Below are 16520 nucleotides of genomic sequence, written 5' to 3' on the forward strand. Positions count from 1 at the left end.
AGAATAATGGTGGAACTATATCAAAACTTGTGAGATACTCCTAAAGTCAGAATAAGAGGGAAATTTATAGGCTTAAATATATATGTTATATAAAAAAAATCTAAAACTTAGTAATTAAATTCTACTAGAATTTTAAAAATAAAAATAAGAGCAAGAATTAATGACTTAGGAAACATACAATAGACAGGATCCAAAAGACCAAAAGTTAACTTTTTAAGCTTAATAAAACTAATAAATTCCTGCTGAAACTGATTAGAGAGTCTAAAAAAATTTATCAAAATGAATAAGGGAATATCATTACAGATCAGCAGATATTAAAATGATTATATTATTAAAAAAACTTTTGTCATTGAATTTGAAAATTTTAGTGAAATTTAAAGTTCCTCAAAAAACATAATTTTTAAAATTGATAAGCATAAATAGCATTGCTGAATAGTCCAATAATTTTAAAAGAAATTTATTATTAGAAACCCTCTCACAATAAAAGCATAAAAAGTCAAATACTTCAAGACAAATATAGTAAAAGATATGTAAGATCTCACCACAGAAAAATATATAATATTACTGAAGGAAATCAAAAAGACCTAAGTAAATGGATGGATATGCCATATTTATTAAGTGGAAGACTCAATATTGTAAAGATATCAATTCTCTTCAAGTTGATCTATATATTCAATGCCACCACATCAAAATACCATTCAGTGTTTTGGGTGGAAATTGACAAGATACTTCTAAAACTTACATATAAACGCAAGGACCAAGAAAAACCAAGCCAAGTGTTATATCAGCAAACAATGGCAGAGTAGAAATTCCAAAAATCTATCTCTACACGTGTAAAGAAAATGTATGTGCTAAGTTCAAGAGTAGGTTGAGTCAGATATCTGGGCCAGTGTGACTCAGCAAGTTTGGAGCACAGGCACAAAACTCTATTTGTTATATAACCTGTTTGTGTAAACTCATACTTGGCTCTGAGCCACTATTTGTAAAAGGTACAACTGCCCTGCTGATGCTGTACATATTGTTCACACCCAGAGAGAGAGTGTGGAGTTGCTGACCCTGTAAGGGAGAGCCATGGGGGCGGCAGGAGCCGTGGAGCCAGCCGCTGAGAAGGGCTGCAGCCAGAGCGGGCAACCAAGATAAAGACAGACAGAGCAGCCAGAGAATAAAAGCCATATTTTACCTGCCTATGGCCCCCCGAATGTTCTTTCAGATATCTGCCACCCGTCCACCCACTCCCCCTCAGACCTCAGCATGGGCTGGAACCTGACACTTGGTGTGACAACACAAAAATAACAGTCTGGCAAAAACTGTCCTAATCAACTTTATCAAAACTCTGGAAAATAACCAAAGGTTTCAGCAACCAAGTGAATGCTTAATAAAGAAAAAACAGCTGAATCTAGACGGGAGAGCTTTGTGACATTTTAACTTACCCCAACCCACATTCTCTAGCTGAGCAGTGGTGTGAGTTCCTGGTGCCATAGTGAACAGAAAATATCTTGTTCTTGGGCGATTGTAGTTATTTGTTTTGGGCTGTCTGGTGGCTCTTTGAAGGACTAGGTCACAGGTCTTGATTTTATTTCATCTAACTAGGAATGCTCCAGGAGAGAGGTATTACCCTGGAAGATTTTGTCACAATTATTTAAAGGTAAAATGTATGAGCCACTGCCTCCTGGCCCAAGGGATAACAGTTGAGGCAACAAGCAGACAAAACAGAAAGCCTGAGAGGAAAGGTGAGAGTAAGATGCTTTGGGAAACAAAAAGTTTGAAAATCTCCCACATATTTTTGGGAATCCAGAAGGCCACACTCATGTTCACGGTTGGGTGTGTACTCACAAAAGACATGAGAAGGAACTAAGCTGTAACCTCTGGCTGATCTTCATGCTTGGCCCAACCAGGAAGTGAAGGCTAATGCAGATTTGTAAACTGCTCAGCTGAGTGTTGAAATCAGACCCCAAGGCACACACAGAGCCCATCTGCAAAATCTGGGAAATTTTTGTTGTGGTTATTTCAGACATTTAATGAAATCTCTGTTGAATTACTAGCTAATCTAGTAACACTAAACTAATTGAATAGAGACATACAACAAAAAATACTGACCTTACAAAATTAGTTCGCAAAAGTCATTAAAAAAACCAAAGACAACAACAAGAAACACTGGGAAGTGGGGACAGCCTAATTTCCAGAGTTGTGACATTATAATATTCTAAATGTCTGCTTTACAACAACAACAAAAAATACAAAGTATCCAAAGAAATAAGAAATTATGACCCATTCAAAAACAATAAAAACTGACCCTGATGAATGCCAGACATTGGGCTTACTAGACAAAAACTTTAAATCAACTATTTTAAATATGCTCATACAGTTAAAGGATACATGAACAAAGAAATAAAGGAAAACATGAGAATGATGCCTCACCAAAATAGAGAATATCAATGAGATAGAGTTTATTAAAAGGAACCAAGTAGAAATTCTGGAGATAAAAAGTACAATAATTAAAATGGAAAATATACAAAAGGGATACAAGAATAGATGTTAAGAAACAGAAGAAAGAACTATGAACATGCAGATAGGTCTGTTGAGATTACTCAATTTGATGGGCAGAAAGAAAAAAATACAAACAGAACCTGCCAGGTGTAGTGGCTCATACCTGTAATCCCAGCACTGTAGAAGGCCAAGGTGGAAGGATCATGTGAAGCTAGGAGTTACAGACCAGCCTAGGCAACAAGGCAAGACCCTACCTCTGCAAATAATAATAATAATTTGCCTGGCATGGTGGCATGTGCCTGTAGTCTACTTGGGAGGCTGAGGCAGGAAGATTGCTTGTGCCCAGGAGTTTGAGGCTCCAGTGATCTAAGATTATGCCACTGCACTGTAGCCTATTGGCAGAGCAAGATCCTGTGTCAAAAAAAAAAAAAAAAGATGGGCCGGGCACAGTGGCTCACACCTTTAATCCCAGCACTTTGGGAGGCCAAGGCAAGTGGATCACCAGAGGTCAGGAGTTTGAGACCACCTTGCCCAACATGGAGAAACCCCGTCTCTACTAAAAATACAAAATTTGCTGGACGTGGTGGTGCATGCCTGTAATCCCAGATACTCAGGAGGTTGAGGCAGGAGAATCGCTTGAACCTGGGAAGTGGAGTTTGCAGTGAGCTGAGATTGCACCATTGCACACAAAGAGCGAAACTCAGTCTCAAAAAAAATAAATAAATAAAAGTTGACATAACCTAAGATACCTGAGAGATACCATCCACCATACCAACATACACTAATGGAAATCTGAGAAGAGGAGAAAGAGGGGGAAAGAAAGAACATTTGAAGAAATAATGTCCCATCCTTCCCAAATTGATAAAAGATATGAATCTACACATCCAAAGACCTTAAAGATTCTAAGTAGGATAAACTCAAAGAGAGCTATACCAAGACACACTATAATCAAACTATCAAAAGACAAGACAAAGAAATAATCCTGAAAGCAGCAAGGGAGAAGTGAACTTTCACAGATAAGAGATTCTCAGTAAAATTAATGGCTGTTTCTCATCAGAATCCATGACATCAGAGGCAATGGAATGGCATATTCAAAGTGCTGGGGGTGAAAGAGGGACTGTTAAACAAGAATTCTATATCTGGCAAAATGATCCTTCAAAAATGAAGAAAAATTTAAGATATCCCCAGGTAAACAAAAACTAAGAAGGTCTGTCACTAGTAGAACTGCCCTACAAGAAATACTAAAATGAGTTGTTCAGACTAAAACGAAAGGACACTAGACAGCAAATTGAATTCACACAAAGAAATAAATAACCCAAGTAAGCATAACTACATAGGTAAATATATGTCACTAATAATATACTTTTGGCTTATAATTCCTCTTTTCATTTTGTATATAATTAAAAAGGCAAAAGCATAAAACAATAATTATAAATATATGTTGGTGGTCATGCAATGTATAAAAATGTAGTTTGTGGCACAATAACAACACAAGAGAAGGCAGAGCTATCTACTAGCAAATTTTGTATACAACTGAAACTAAATTGGTATTATTTCAAATTTAAATTTTTATGAATTCAGATGTTAATTGTAATCCATGACATGATCACTATGAACACAATTAAAAATATATACAATATAGTAAAAGAAATGAGCAGAGAATCAAAATCAATATCTAACTAGCCAAAAGAAGGCAGTGATGAAGGAATTGAGGAACAAAAAGGATATGACACGTAAAAAAATCATAGAAGTACATTCTTCCTTATTAGTAATTATATTAAATGCAAATGGATTAAAGTCTCCAATTTAAAGACAGAGATTGGCAGAATGGATTTCAAACACACACACAGAAGGAGCAGAGCAAGGTGGCTAAATAGGAACAGCTCCAGTCTCCAGCTCCCAACACGAGCGACACAGAAGACAGGTGATTTCTGCATTTTCAACTGAGGTACTGGGTTCATCTCACTAAGGAGTGCCGGACAATCGGTGCTGGTCGGCTGCTGCAGCCCAAACAGCCAGAGCTGAAGCAGGGTGAGGCATCGCCTCACCTGGGAAGCGAAAGGGGGAAGGGAATCCCTTTTCCTAGCCAGGGGAACTGACACACATCACCTGGAAAATCCCACCCCAATACTGCACTTTACCAAGGGTCTTAGCAAACAGGCACACCAGGAGATTATATCCCACACCTGGCCGGGAGGGTCCCACACCCATGGAGCCTCCCTCATTGCTAGCACAGCAGTCTGCGATCTAATGGCAAGGCAGCAGCGAGGCTGGGGGAGGGGCGCCCGCCATTGCTGAGGCTTAAGTAGGTAAACAAAGCCGCTGGGAGCTCGAACTGGGTGAAGCTCACAGCAGCTCAAGGAGGCCTGCCTGTCTCTGTAGACTCCACCTCTGGGGACAGGGCACAGCTAAACAACAACAACAACAACAACAAAAAAAAAAAGCAGCAGAAACCTCTGCAGACGCAAACGACTCTGTCTGACAGCTTTGAAGAGAGCAGTGGATCTCCCAACACGGAGGTTGAGATCTGAGAACGGACAGACTGCCTGCTCACGTGGGTCCCTGAACCCTGAGTAGCCTAACTGGGAGACATCCCCCACTAGGGGCAGACCGACACCCCACACCTCACACGGTGGAGTACACCCCTGAGAGAAAGCTTCCAAAGCAAGAATCAGACAGGTACACTCACTGTTCAGCAATATTCTATCTTCTGCAGCCTCTGCTGCTGATACCCAGGCAAACAGGGTCTGGAGTGGACCTCAAGCAATCTCCAAAAGACCTACAGCTGAGGGTCCTGACTGTTAGAAGGAAAACTAACAAACAGGAAGGACACCCACACCAAAACCCCATCAGTACATCACCATCATCAAAGACCAGAGGCAGATAAAACCACAAAGATGGGGAAAAAGCAGGGCAGAAAAGCTGGAAATTCAAAAAATAAGAGCGCATCTCGCCCTGCAAAGGAACGCAGCTCATTGCCAGCAACGGATCAAAGCTGGACGGAGAATGACTTTGACGAGATGAGAGAAGAAGGCTTCAGTCCATCAAATTTCTCAGAGCTAAAGGAGGAATTACGTACCCAGCGCAAAGAAACTAAAAATCTTGAAAAAAGAGTGGAAGAATTGATAACTAGAATAATTAATGCAGAGAAGGCCATAAATGAACTGACAGAGATGAAAACCATGACACGAGAAATATGTGACAAATGCACAAGCTTCAGTAACCGACTCGATCAACTGGAAGAAAGAGTATCAGCAATTGAGGATCAAATGAATGAAATGAAGCGAGAAGAGAAACCAAAAGAAAAAAGAAGAAAAAGAAATGAACAAAGCCTGCAAGAAGTGTGGGATTATGTAAAAAGACCAAATCTACGTCTGATTGGGGTACCTGAAAGTGAGGGGGAAAATGGAACCAAGTTGGAAAACACTCTTCAGGATATCATCCAGGAGAACTTCCCCAACCTAGAAGGGCAGGCCAACATTCAAATTCAGGAAATACAGAGAACGCCACAAAGATACTCCTCGAGAAGAGCAACTCCAAGACACAGAATTGCCAGATTCACCAAAGTTGAAATGAAGGAAAAAATCTTAAGGGCAGCCAGAGAGAAAGGTCGGGTTACCCACAAAGGGAAGCCCATCAGACTAACAGCAGATCTCTTGGCAGAAACTCTCCAAGCCAGAAAAGAGTGGGGGCCAATATTCAACACTCTTAAAGAATTTTCAACCCAGAATTTCATATCCAGCCAAACTAAGTTTCATAAGTGAAGGAGAAATAAAATCCTTTACAAATAAGCAAATGCTTAGAGATTTTGTCACCACCAGGCCTGCCTTACAAGAGACCCTGAAGGAAGCACTAAACATGGAAAGGAACAACCGGTACCAGCCATTGCAAAAACATGCCAAAATGTAAAGACCATCGAGGCTAGGAAGAAACTGCATCAACTAATGAGCAAAATAACCAGTTAATATCATAATGGCAGGATCAAGTTCACACATAACAATATTAACCTTAAATGTAAATGGACTAAATGCTCCAATTAAAAGACACAGACTGGCAAACTGGATAAAGAGTCAAGACTCATCAGTTTACTGTATTCAGGAGACCCATCTCACATGCAGAGACATACATAGGCTCAAAGGGATAGAGGAAGATCTACCAAGCAAATGGAGAACAAAAAAAAGCAGGGGTTGCAATCCTAGTCTCTGATAAAACAGACTTTAAACCATCAAAGATCAAAAGAGACAAAGAAGGCCATTGCATAATTGTAAAGGAATCAATTCAACAGGAAGAGCTAACTATCCTATATATATATGCACCCAATACAGGAGCACCCAGATTCATAAAGAAAGTCCTTAGAGACTTACAAAGAGACTTAGACTCCCATACAATAATAATGGGAGACTTCAACACCCCACTGTCAACATTAGACAGATCAATGAGACAGAAAGTTAACAAGGATATCCAGGAATTGAACTCATCTCTGCAGCAAGCAGACCTAATAGACATATACAGAACTCTCCACCCCAAATAACAGAATATACATTCTTCTCAGCACCACATCACACTTATTCCAAAATTGACCACATAGTTGGAAGTAAAGCACTCCTCAGCAAATGTACAAGAACAGAAATTATAACAAACTGTCTCTCAGACCACAGTGCAATCAAACTACAACTCAGGACTAAGAAACTCAATCAAAACCGCTCAACTACATGGAAACTGAATAACCTGCTCCTGAATGACTACTGGGTACATAACGAAATGAAGGTAGAAATAAAGATGTTCTTTGAAACCAATGAAAACAAAGATACAACATACCAGAATCTCTGGGACACATTTAAAGCAGTGTGTAGAGGGAAATTTATAGCACTAAATGCCCACAAGAGAAAGCAGGAAAGATCTAAAATTGACACTCTAACGTCACAATTAAAAGAACTAGAGAAGCAAGAGCAAACACATTCAAAAGCTAGCAGAAGGCAAGAAATAACTAAGATCAGAGCAGAACTGAAGGAGATCGAGACACAAAAAACCCTCCAAAAAATCAATGAATCCAGGAGCTGGTTTTTTTTAAAAGATCAACAAAATTGATAGACCGCTAGCAAGACTAATAAAGAAGAAAAGAGAGAAGAATGAAATAGACACAATAAAAAATGATAAGAGGATATCACCACCGACCCCACAGAAATACAAACTACCATCAGAGAATACTATAAACACCTCTACACAAATAAACTAGAAAATCTACAAGAAATGGATAATTTCCTGGACACTTACACTCTCCCAAGACTAAACCAGGAAGAAGCTGAATCCCTGAATAGACCAATAGCAGGCTCTGAAATTGAGGCAATAATTAATAGCCTACCAACCAAAAAAAGTCCAGGACCAGATGGATTCACAGCTGAATTCTACCAGAGGTACAAGGAGGAGCTGGTACCATTCCTTGTGAAACTATTCCAATCAATAGAAAAAGAGGGAATCCTCCCTAACTCATTTTATGAGGCCAACATCATCCTGATACCAAAGCCTGGCAGAGACACAACAAAAAAAGAGAATTTTAGACCAATATCCGTGATGAACATCAATGCAAAAATCCTCAATAAAATACTGACAAACTGGATCCAGCAGCACATCAAAAAGCTTATCCACCATGATCAAGTGGGCTTCATCCCTGGGATGCAAGACTGGTTCAACATACGCAAATCAATAAACGTAATCCAGCATATAAACAGAACCAAAGACAAAAACCACATGATTATCTCAATAGATGCAGAAAAGGCCTTTGACAAAATTCAACAGCCATTCATGCTAAAAACACTCAATAAATTCGGTATTGATGGAACGTATCTCAAAATAATAAGAGCTATTTATGACAAACCCACAGCCAATATCATACTGAATGGGCAAAAACTGGAAGCATTCCCTTTGAAAACTGGCACAAGACGGGGATGCCCTCTCTCACCACTCTTATTCAACATAGTGTTGGAAGTTCTGGCTAGGGCAATCAGGCAAGAGAAAGAAATCAAGGGTATTCAGTTAGGAAAAGAAGAAATCAAATTGTCCCTGTTTGCAGATGACATGATTGTATATTTAGAAAACCCCATTGTCTCAGCCCAAAATCTCCTTAAGCTGATAAGCAACTTCAGCAAAGTCTCAGGATACAAAATTAATGTGCAAAAATCACAAGCATTCTTATACACCAGTAACAGACAAACAGAGAGCCAAATCATGAATGAACTTCCATTCACAATTGCTTCAAAGAGAATAAAATACCTAGGAATCCAACTTACAAGGGATGTAAAGGACCTCTTCAAGGAGAACTACAAACCACTGCTCAGTGAAATAAAAGAGGACACAAACAAATGGAAGAACATACCATGCTCATGGATAGGAAGAATCAATATCATGAAAATGGCCATACTGCCCAAGGTAATTTATAGATTCAATGCCATCCCCATCAAGCTACCAATGAGTTTCTTCACAGAATTGGAAAAAACTGCTTTAAAGTTCATCTGGAACCAAAAAAGAGCCTGCATTGCCAAGACAGTCCTAAGTCAAAAGAACAAAGCTGGAGGCATCACTCTACCTGACTTCAAACTATACTACAAGGCTACAGTAACCAAAACAGCATGGTACTGGTACCAAAACAGAGATATAGACCAATGGAACAGAACAGAGTCCTCAGAAATAATACCACACATCTACAGCCATCTGATCTTTGACAAACCTGAGAAAAACAAGGAATGGGGAAAGGATTCCCTATTTAATAAGTGGTGCTGGGAAAATTGGCTAGCCATAAGTAGAAAGCTGAAACTGGATCCTTTCCTTACTCCTTATACGAAAATTAATTCAAGATGGATTAGAGACTTAAATGTTAGCGCTAATACCATAAAAACCCTAGAAGAAAACCTAGGTAATACCATTCAGGACATAGGCATAGGCAAGGACTTCATGTCTAAAACACCAAAAGCAACGGCAACAAAAGCCAAAACAGACGAATGGGATCTAATTAAACTAAAGAGCTTCTGCACAGCAAAAGAAACTACCATCAGAGTGAACAGGCAACCTACAGAATGGGAAAAAATTTTGGCAATCTACTCATCTGACAAAGGGCTAATATCCAGAATCTACAAAGAACTCAAACAAATTTACAAGAAAAAAACAAACAACCCCATCAAAAAGTGGGCAAAGGATATGAACAGACATTTCTCAAAAGAAGACATTCATACAGCCAACAGACACATGTAAAAATGCTCATCATCACTGGCCATCAGAGAAATGCAAATCAAAACCACAATGAGATACCATCTCACACCAGTTAGAATGGCAATCATTAAAAAGTCAGGAAACAACAGGTGCTGGAGAGGATGTGGAGAAATAGGAACACTTTTACACTGTTGGTGGGATTGTAAACTAGTTCAACCATTATGGAAAACAGTATGGCAATTCCTCAAGGATCTAGAACTAGAAGTACCATATGACCCAGCCATCCCATTACTGGGTATATACCCAAAGGATTATAAATCATGCTGCTATAAAGACACATGCACACGTATGTTTATTGAGGCACTATTCACAATAGCAAAGACTTGGAATCAACCCAAATGTCCATCAGAGACAGACTGGATTAAGAAAATGTGGCACATATACACCATGGAATACTATGCAGCCAAAAAAAAGGATGAGTTTGTGTCCTTTGTAGGGACATGGATGCAGCTGGAAACCATCATTCTCAGCAAACTATCGCAAGAACAGAAAACCAAACACCGCATGTTCTCACTCATAGGTGGGAACTGAACAATGAGATCACTTGGACTTGGGAAGGGGAACATCACATACCAGGGCCTATCATGGGGAGTGGGGACGGGGGAGGGATTGCATTGGGAGTTATACCTGATGTAAATGATGAGTTGATGGGTGCTGACGAGTTGATGGGTGCAACACACCAACATGGCACATGTATACATATGTAACAAACCTGCACGTTATGCACATGTACCCTAGAACTTAAAGTATAATAATAAAAAATAAAAAATAAAAAAAAAAACACACACACACACACACAATCCAATCACATGCTGCCTACAAGAGATTCACATTAGATCCAACCAGTAACTAAAAGAGCTGAAGTGGCTATGATATCAGGAAGAAAAACAGACTTCAAGACAAAAGTTGTTACAAAAGACAAGGATATAATTTAATGATAAGACAATCATCAAAAAGACATAACAATTGTCAACCAAGTCCCAAAATATATAAAGTAAAAACTGACAGAATTGAAGGCAGAAATAGTTCAATGAAAACAGTTAGAAATTTCAATGTCCCATCTTTAATAATGGATAGAACAATTATGAAAAAAAGATAAGGTAATAGAAGACTTCAACAACATTAAAACTAATATTAACAGATTTGACAGACATATATAGAACACTGTACCCAACAATATCAGAATAAACCTTCTTCTCAAGTACACATAGTACATTCTCCTGGATAGTTCATATGTCAGGCCACAAAGCAAGTCTCAATAAACTTAAGAAGATTGAGCCATAAAAAACATCTTTTCAAACACTAATGGAATAAAATTAGAAACAAATAACCGAAGGAAATATGGACAATTCAAAAATATATGGAAATTAAATGATACACTTTTAAGAAATCAAAAGGGAAATTAGAAAATGTTCATTTTTTAAAACTTCAACTTCTACTTTGGATTCAGGTTTCTTAACATGTGCGTATTGCATGTTACTGAAGTTTGGATACAAATGATCCTATCACCAAAGTAGTGAGCATAATACCCAAGAGTTAGTTTTTCAACCCTCTCTTCCTCTCCTATCTGGTAGTCTCCAGTGTCCATTTTTCCAATCTTTATGTCCTTGTATACCCAATGTTTAGTTTCCCCTTATAAATGAGAATATGCAGTGTTTGGTTTTCCGATTCTGTGTTGTAGTAATGACCTCCAGCTGCATCCATGTTGCTGCAAAGGACCAGATTTTATTCCTTTATGTGGTTGCATCATATTCCATGGTTTATAGGACCACATTTTCTTTATCCAATCCACCATTATGAGAGAATCTAGGTTGATTGAATATCTTTGCTATTGTGAATACTGCAAGTGCATGTGTATTCTTAGTAGAATAATTTATTTTCTTTTGGATATATACCCATTAATGGGAATGGTGGGTTGAATGGTAATTCTGTTTTAAGTTCTTTCATAAATCTCCAAATTGCTTTTTAAAGTGGCTGAATTAGTTTACACTGTGAATGAATGCACAGTTTATACACCGACGGTGTGTAAGTGTTCCATTTTCTATGCAGCCTCACCAGCATCTGTTAATTTTTGACTTTTTAATAATAGCCATTCTGACTGGTGTGAGATGGTATCTCATTGTGGTTTTTATTTGCATTTCTCTGATGATTAGTGACGTTGAGCATTTTTATATGCTTTTGGATGCCTGTATGTCTTTTTTTGAGAAGTGTTATTCATATCTTTTGTCCACTTTTTAATGGAGCTTTTTGCTGTTGAATTAACTTTCTTATGGATCCTGAATATTAGACTTTTTCAGATACATATTTTCTCCCAGTCTGCAGGTTGTATTTACCCTGTTGATAGTTTCTTTTTCTGCACAAAAAGTCTTCCACTTAATTTGGTCCCATATATCAATTTTTGATTTTTTGCAATTGCTTTGGAGTACTTAGTCATAAATTCTTTTCCAAGGCTGATGTCTAAAATGGTGGTTCCTAGGTTATCTTCTAAGATTTTTATAGTTTGAGGTCTTACGTTTAAATCTTTAATCCATCTGGAGTTAATTTTGGTATATAGTGAAACATAAGAGTTCAGTTTTATTCTTCTGCATGTAGTTAGGCAGCTATCCTAACATCATTTATTAAACAGAAAACCTTTTCCTCATTGCTTATTAGTGTCAGTGTTGTCAAAGATGAGATGACTGTAGGTGTGCGGCTTTATTTCTGGGGTCTCTATTCTGTTCTATTGGTCTATGTGTCTATTTTTGTACCAGTACCATGCTGTTTTGGTTACTGTAGCCTTATAGTACAGTTTGGAGTTGGGTAATATAATGCCCCAGCTTTGTTCTTTTTATGCAGGATTGCTTTGGCCATTCAGATTCTTTTTTGGTTATATATGAATTTTAGAATAGTTTTGCAGTGAAATGGGTAGTTTGATAGGAATAGTGTTGAATCTGTATATTGCTTTGGGCAGTATAGTCATTTTAACAGTATTGATTCTTCAAGTGAATTAGCATGGAATGTTTTTCCATTTGTTTGTGTCATTTATGATTTCCTCTGGTAGTATTTTGCAGTTCTCCTTGTAGAGATCTTTCACCTCCTTGGCTAGATGTATTATTCTTTTTGTGGCTATTGTAAATGGCATTCCTTTCTTGATTTGGCTCTCAGTTTAAATGTTATTGTTGTATAGAAATGCTATTGATTTTTGTGCATTGATTTTGTATCCTGAAACTTACTGAAGACATTTATCAGTCTTCCAGTTACAAAATCAAATGATCAGAGAAGAAAGATAGTTTGGGTTCTTCTTTTCCTATTTGGATGTATTTTATTTCTTTCTCTTGCCTGATTGTTTTGGCTATGATTTCCAGTACTGTCTTGAAAAGGAGTGGTGAGAGTGGGAATCTTTGTCTTGTTCCAGTTCTCAAGGGGAATGATTCTAGCTTTTGCCTATTCAGTATGATATTGACTGTGGACTTGTCATAGATGATTCTTAATATTTTGAAGTATGTCCCTTCAATGCCTAGTTTCTTTGTTAATAATTTTTGTCATGAAGAAATGTTGGATTTTATCAAAAGCCTTTTCTGTGTCTGTTGAGATGATCATACGCTTTTTTTATTTTAATTCAGTTTTTGTGGTGAGTCACATTTACTGATTTGTGTCTGTTGAACCAACATTGCATCCCAGGAATGAAGCCTACTTGGTCATGGTGAATTAGCTTTTTAATATGCTGCTGGATTCACTTTCCTAGTATTTTGTTGAGAATTTTTGCATCTATGTTCATCAGGGATATTGGCCTGATGTTTTCATTTTTGTTGTGTCTGTGCCAGATATTGGTATCAGGATGATGCTGACTTCACAGAATGAGTGAGAGAGGAGTCCTTGCTTTTTGAATTTTTGGAATAGTTTTAGTAGGATTGGTACCAGCTATTCTTTGTATATCTGGTAGAATTCCACTGTGAATCTTTCTGGTCCAGGGCTTTGCTTGGTAGGATTTTTACTCCCAATTCAATTTCATTACTCATTATTTGTCTGCTTAGGATTTCTGTTTTTTCTGGTTCAATCTTGGGAGGTGGTGTGTCTCCAGAAATTGATCCATTTCCTCTAGACTTTTCATGTTTCTGTGCAGAAAGTTATTAATAATAGTCTCTGAGGATCTTTTGTATTTCTGTAGGATTATTTGTGATATCACCTTTGTCATTTCTCATTGTGTTTATTTGGATCTTCTCTCTTTTTTTCTTTGTTAATCTAGTTAGCGTCTATCAATCTTGTTTATCCTTTCTAAAAACAAACTGTTGGTTTTATTCATTCTCTTTTTTCAGTGGTCAAGGTTTATTGGGAATTTTAATTGGTATGACACTTGGATAGTTGGTTGCATTGTTTATATGTAGATCTTTTCACATTATATGGTAATGTACACTACTGATATATATAGAGATCACAAAATAAGATCCTTTGGAACAATTATGCACAAGACATGCGATATTGGATTTATACACTGGATCCCAGGATGTGACTGATTGGGAAAGAATGTTGAACTAGGAATGTCCCGTGAAGGAGCCAGAAAGTTATATACACACAGTAAACATCCATCTGGCTCAAGGGGCAACTGCAGCATGTGCAGCATTGGTAGAGCTGCCTCAGAGTTGGTAAAAGTATTTCACACTGACCAGTTTAGGACTACACAAGATTAATACTATCTAGCATCAGGATATAGCTATAGGATTTTACAAACCATTCCTATGTCCAACTTCAGGAATTGATGTTTTTCCCAGTGCATTTTAAAATATTGCTGCTTTGATCACAGAACAGATAAAAAGGACAACATGCACAACCTCCAACTAAAATCCTACTGTAGCCTAGACAGTGAAATGATATGACATCGGAAGACTTTAAAATTGCAAGTCTTTTTAGAGTCCCCAAAGTGTAACTGCACTCTTCTTCAAACAGGCCTCTTCCTCAGGAGTCAGAGTCACCTTCACACAAGGTCGGAGATTCCATTCTGTCCCAAAATGCAAGGAACACTAAGGAAGACATTATCCTTTATTCCATAGAGACCCTTAATCATGGTGGAAATTCGGTGCACCCACCTAAGATTCTTCATTATACTCTCTGCCAAATCTGCCACAGAGGGTCCAATGCCCCAGCCTTTGAGTTTGATCACCTCATAAGCACTCTCAGCCACCTACTTGTGAGCCTCTTTCCACTGTTACTTATCTGTATCAGTCCCCAAATCTGGGTGTAGAGTCTTCAAGGAGGCACCAGCAACATTCACTCCACTCCATACAGGCACACTGGAATCTCCATGTTCCCCAAGGACCTACCCTTGACAGCTTAATGAGTGAACTCCCAGCCTTTCCCCCATCAGGTAACGGAATTGGGCTGAATCCAGATTGCAACCACTTTCAATAACACGGTTTTGGGGAAAGCCACTTATCTTCCAAGCCACATGGGTCAAGATATCCACTGGATTTGAAACAATAAGTAAATTGCAGTTCAGCCTGTATTTTACAACATTAGGAATGATGAATTTAAAGATGTTCATGTTATGCTGGACCAAATTAAGACAGCTTTCTCCCTCTTGCTGATGTGCCCAAGCAGTGAAAATGACCAGCTTGGAGTTTGCAGTTACATTAGTCTTTGCCAGAGACGACAATCTTTGGTGTTCTAAGGAAAAGGCTGCCATGTTGGAGATCCATCATCTCTCCCTTCAATTTATCTTCCATGACATCAACAAAGCAAGTTCATCTACTGAGTCCTTTGTGGACTTGTTGGCATGGCACAGGCCATGCCAACAGCACCAATCCCAGCAACTATAATCTTATTCTCGGGGGGTCTCTTCTTCCTCTAGAAGATTATGAATCAGCTGATCCTTGAGAGTTGTCATATTGAACTTGGAACCAAAAGGAACCGGGAATGCACATCCAGCAGGTGTCAGGGGCGCATGACAATGAGATCCGGACTCGGCAGCAGTGGCTCCAGCACCTGGCTTTATTAATTCTTTGTATGGATTTTGGGGTCCCAATTTCATTTAGTTCTGCTCTGATTTTAGTTATTCCTTTTCTTCTGCTAACTTCAGGATTTGTTTGTTCTTGTTCTAGTTCCTCTAATTGCAATATTAGATCGTGAATCTAATTCTTAATGTAGGAATTTAGCACTATAAACTTTTTTTTTTTTTTTGAGACAGGATCTCAGTCTGTTGCCCAGGCTGTACTGTGATGGAGTGATCATGGCTCATTGCAGCCTCAACCTCCCCAGAGTCAGGTGATCCTCCCTCCTCTACCTCCCAAGGAGCTGGGACTACAGGCACACATCACCATGCCTGGCTAATTTCTGTATTTTTTTGTAGAGACAGGGTTTTGCCAGGTTGCCCAGGATCATCTCAAACTGAGTTCAAGTGCCCTCCTCCTCAGCCTCCCAAAGTGCTGGGATTACAGGCACTGCATCCAGACATACTGTAAACTTTTAACGCTGCTTTTACTGCATCCCAGATATTTCAGTATGTTGTGTCTCTCTTTTCATTTGTTTCAAAGAAGTGTTTTATTTCTGTCTTAATATGTTGTTTACCCAAAAGTCACTCAGAAGAAAGTTGTTTAGTTTCCATGTAATTGTGTAGTTTTCAGAGATCTTGGTATTGATTTCTATTTTAATTCCACTGTTGTCTGAGAGTATGCTTGGTATGATTTTGATCTTTTTGAATCTATCAAATCTATTATGGTTAAGCATGTGGTTGATCTTAGACTATGTTCCATATACAGATGAGAAAAATGTATATTCTGTGGTTGATGGGTGAAGTA

The 16520-nt window shown here is 38.4% G+C and overlaps 1 protein-coding gene and 1 pseudogene across 1 annotated transcript in view; one reads left to right on the forward strand and one right to left on the reverse strand.

The window, feature by feature from the left end:
- Window positions 1–16520, forward strand: part of DNAH6 (dynein axonemal heavy chain 6) — a 326626-nt gene that overhangs the window by 269485 nt on the left and 40621 nt on the right. The gene's annotated exons all lie outside the window — the stretch shown is intronic.
- Window positions 14909–15610, reverse strand: LOC112604642 (annotated as a pseudogene).

The sequence above is a fragment of the Theropithecus gelada genome, chromosome 13 (genome assembly GCF_003255815.1).
Source record: "Theropithecus gelada isolate Dixy chromosome 13, Tgel_1.0, whole genome shotgun sequence".
Lineage (NCBI taxonomy): Eukaryota > Metazoa > Chordata > Mammalia > Primates > Cercopithecidae > Theropithecus > Theropithecus gelada.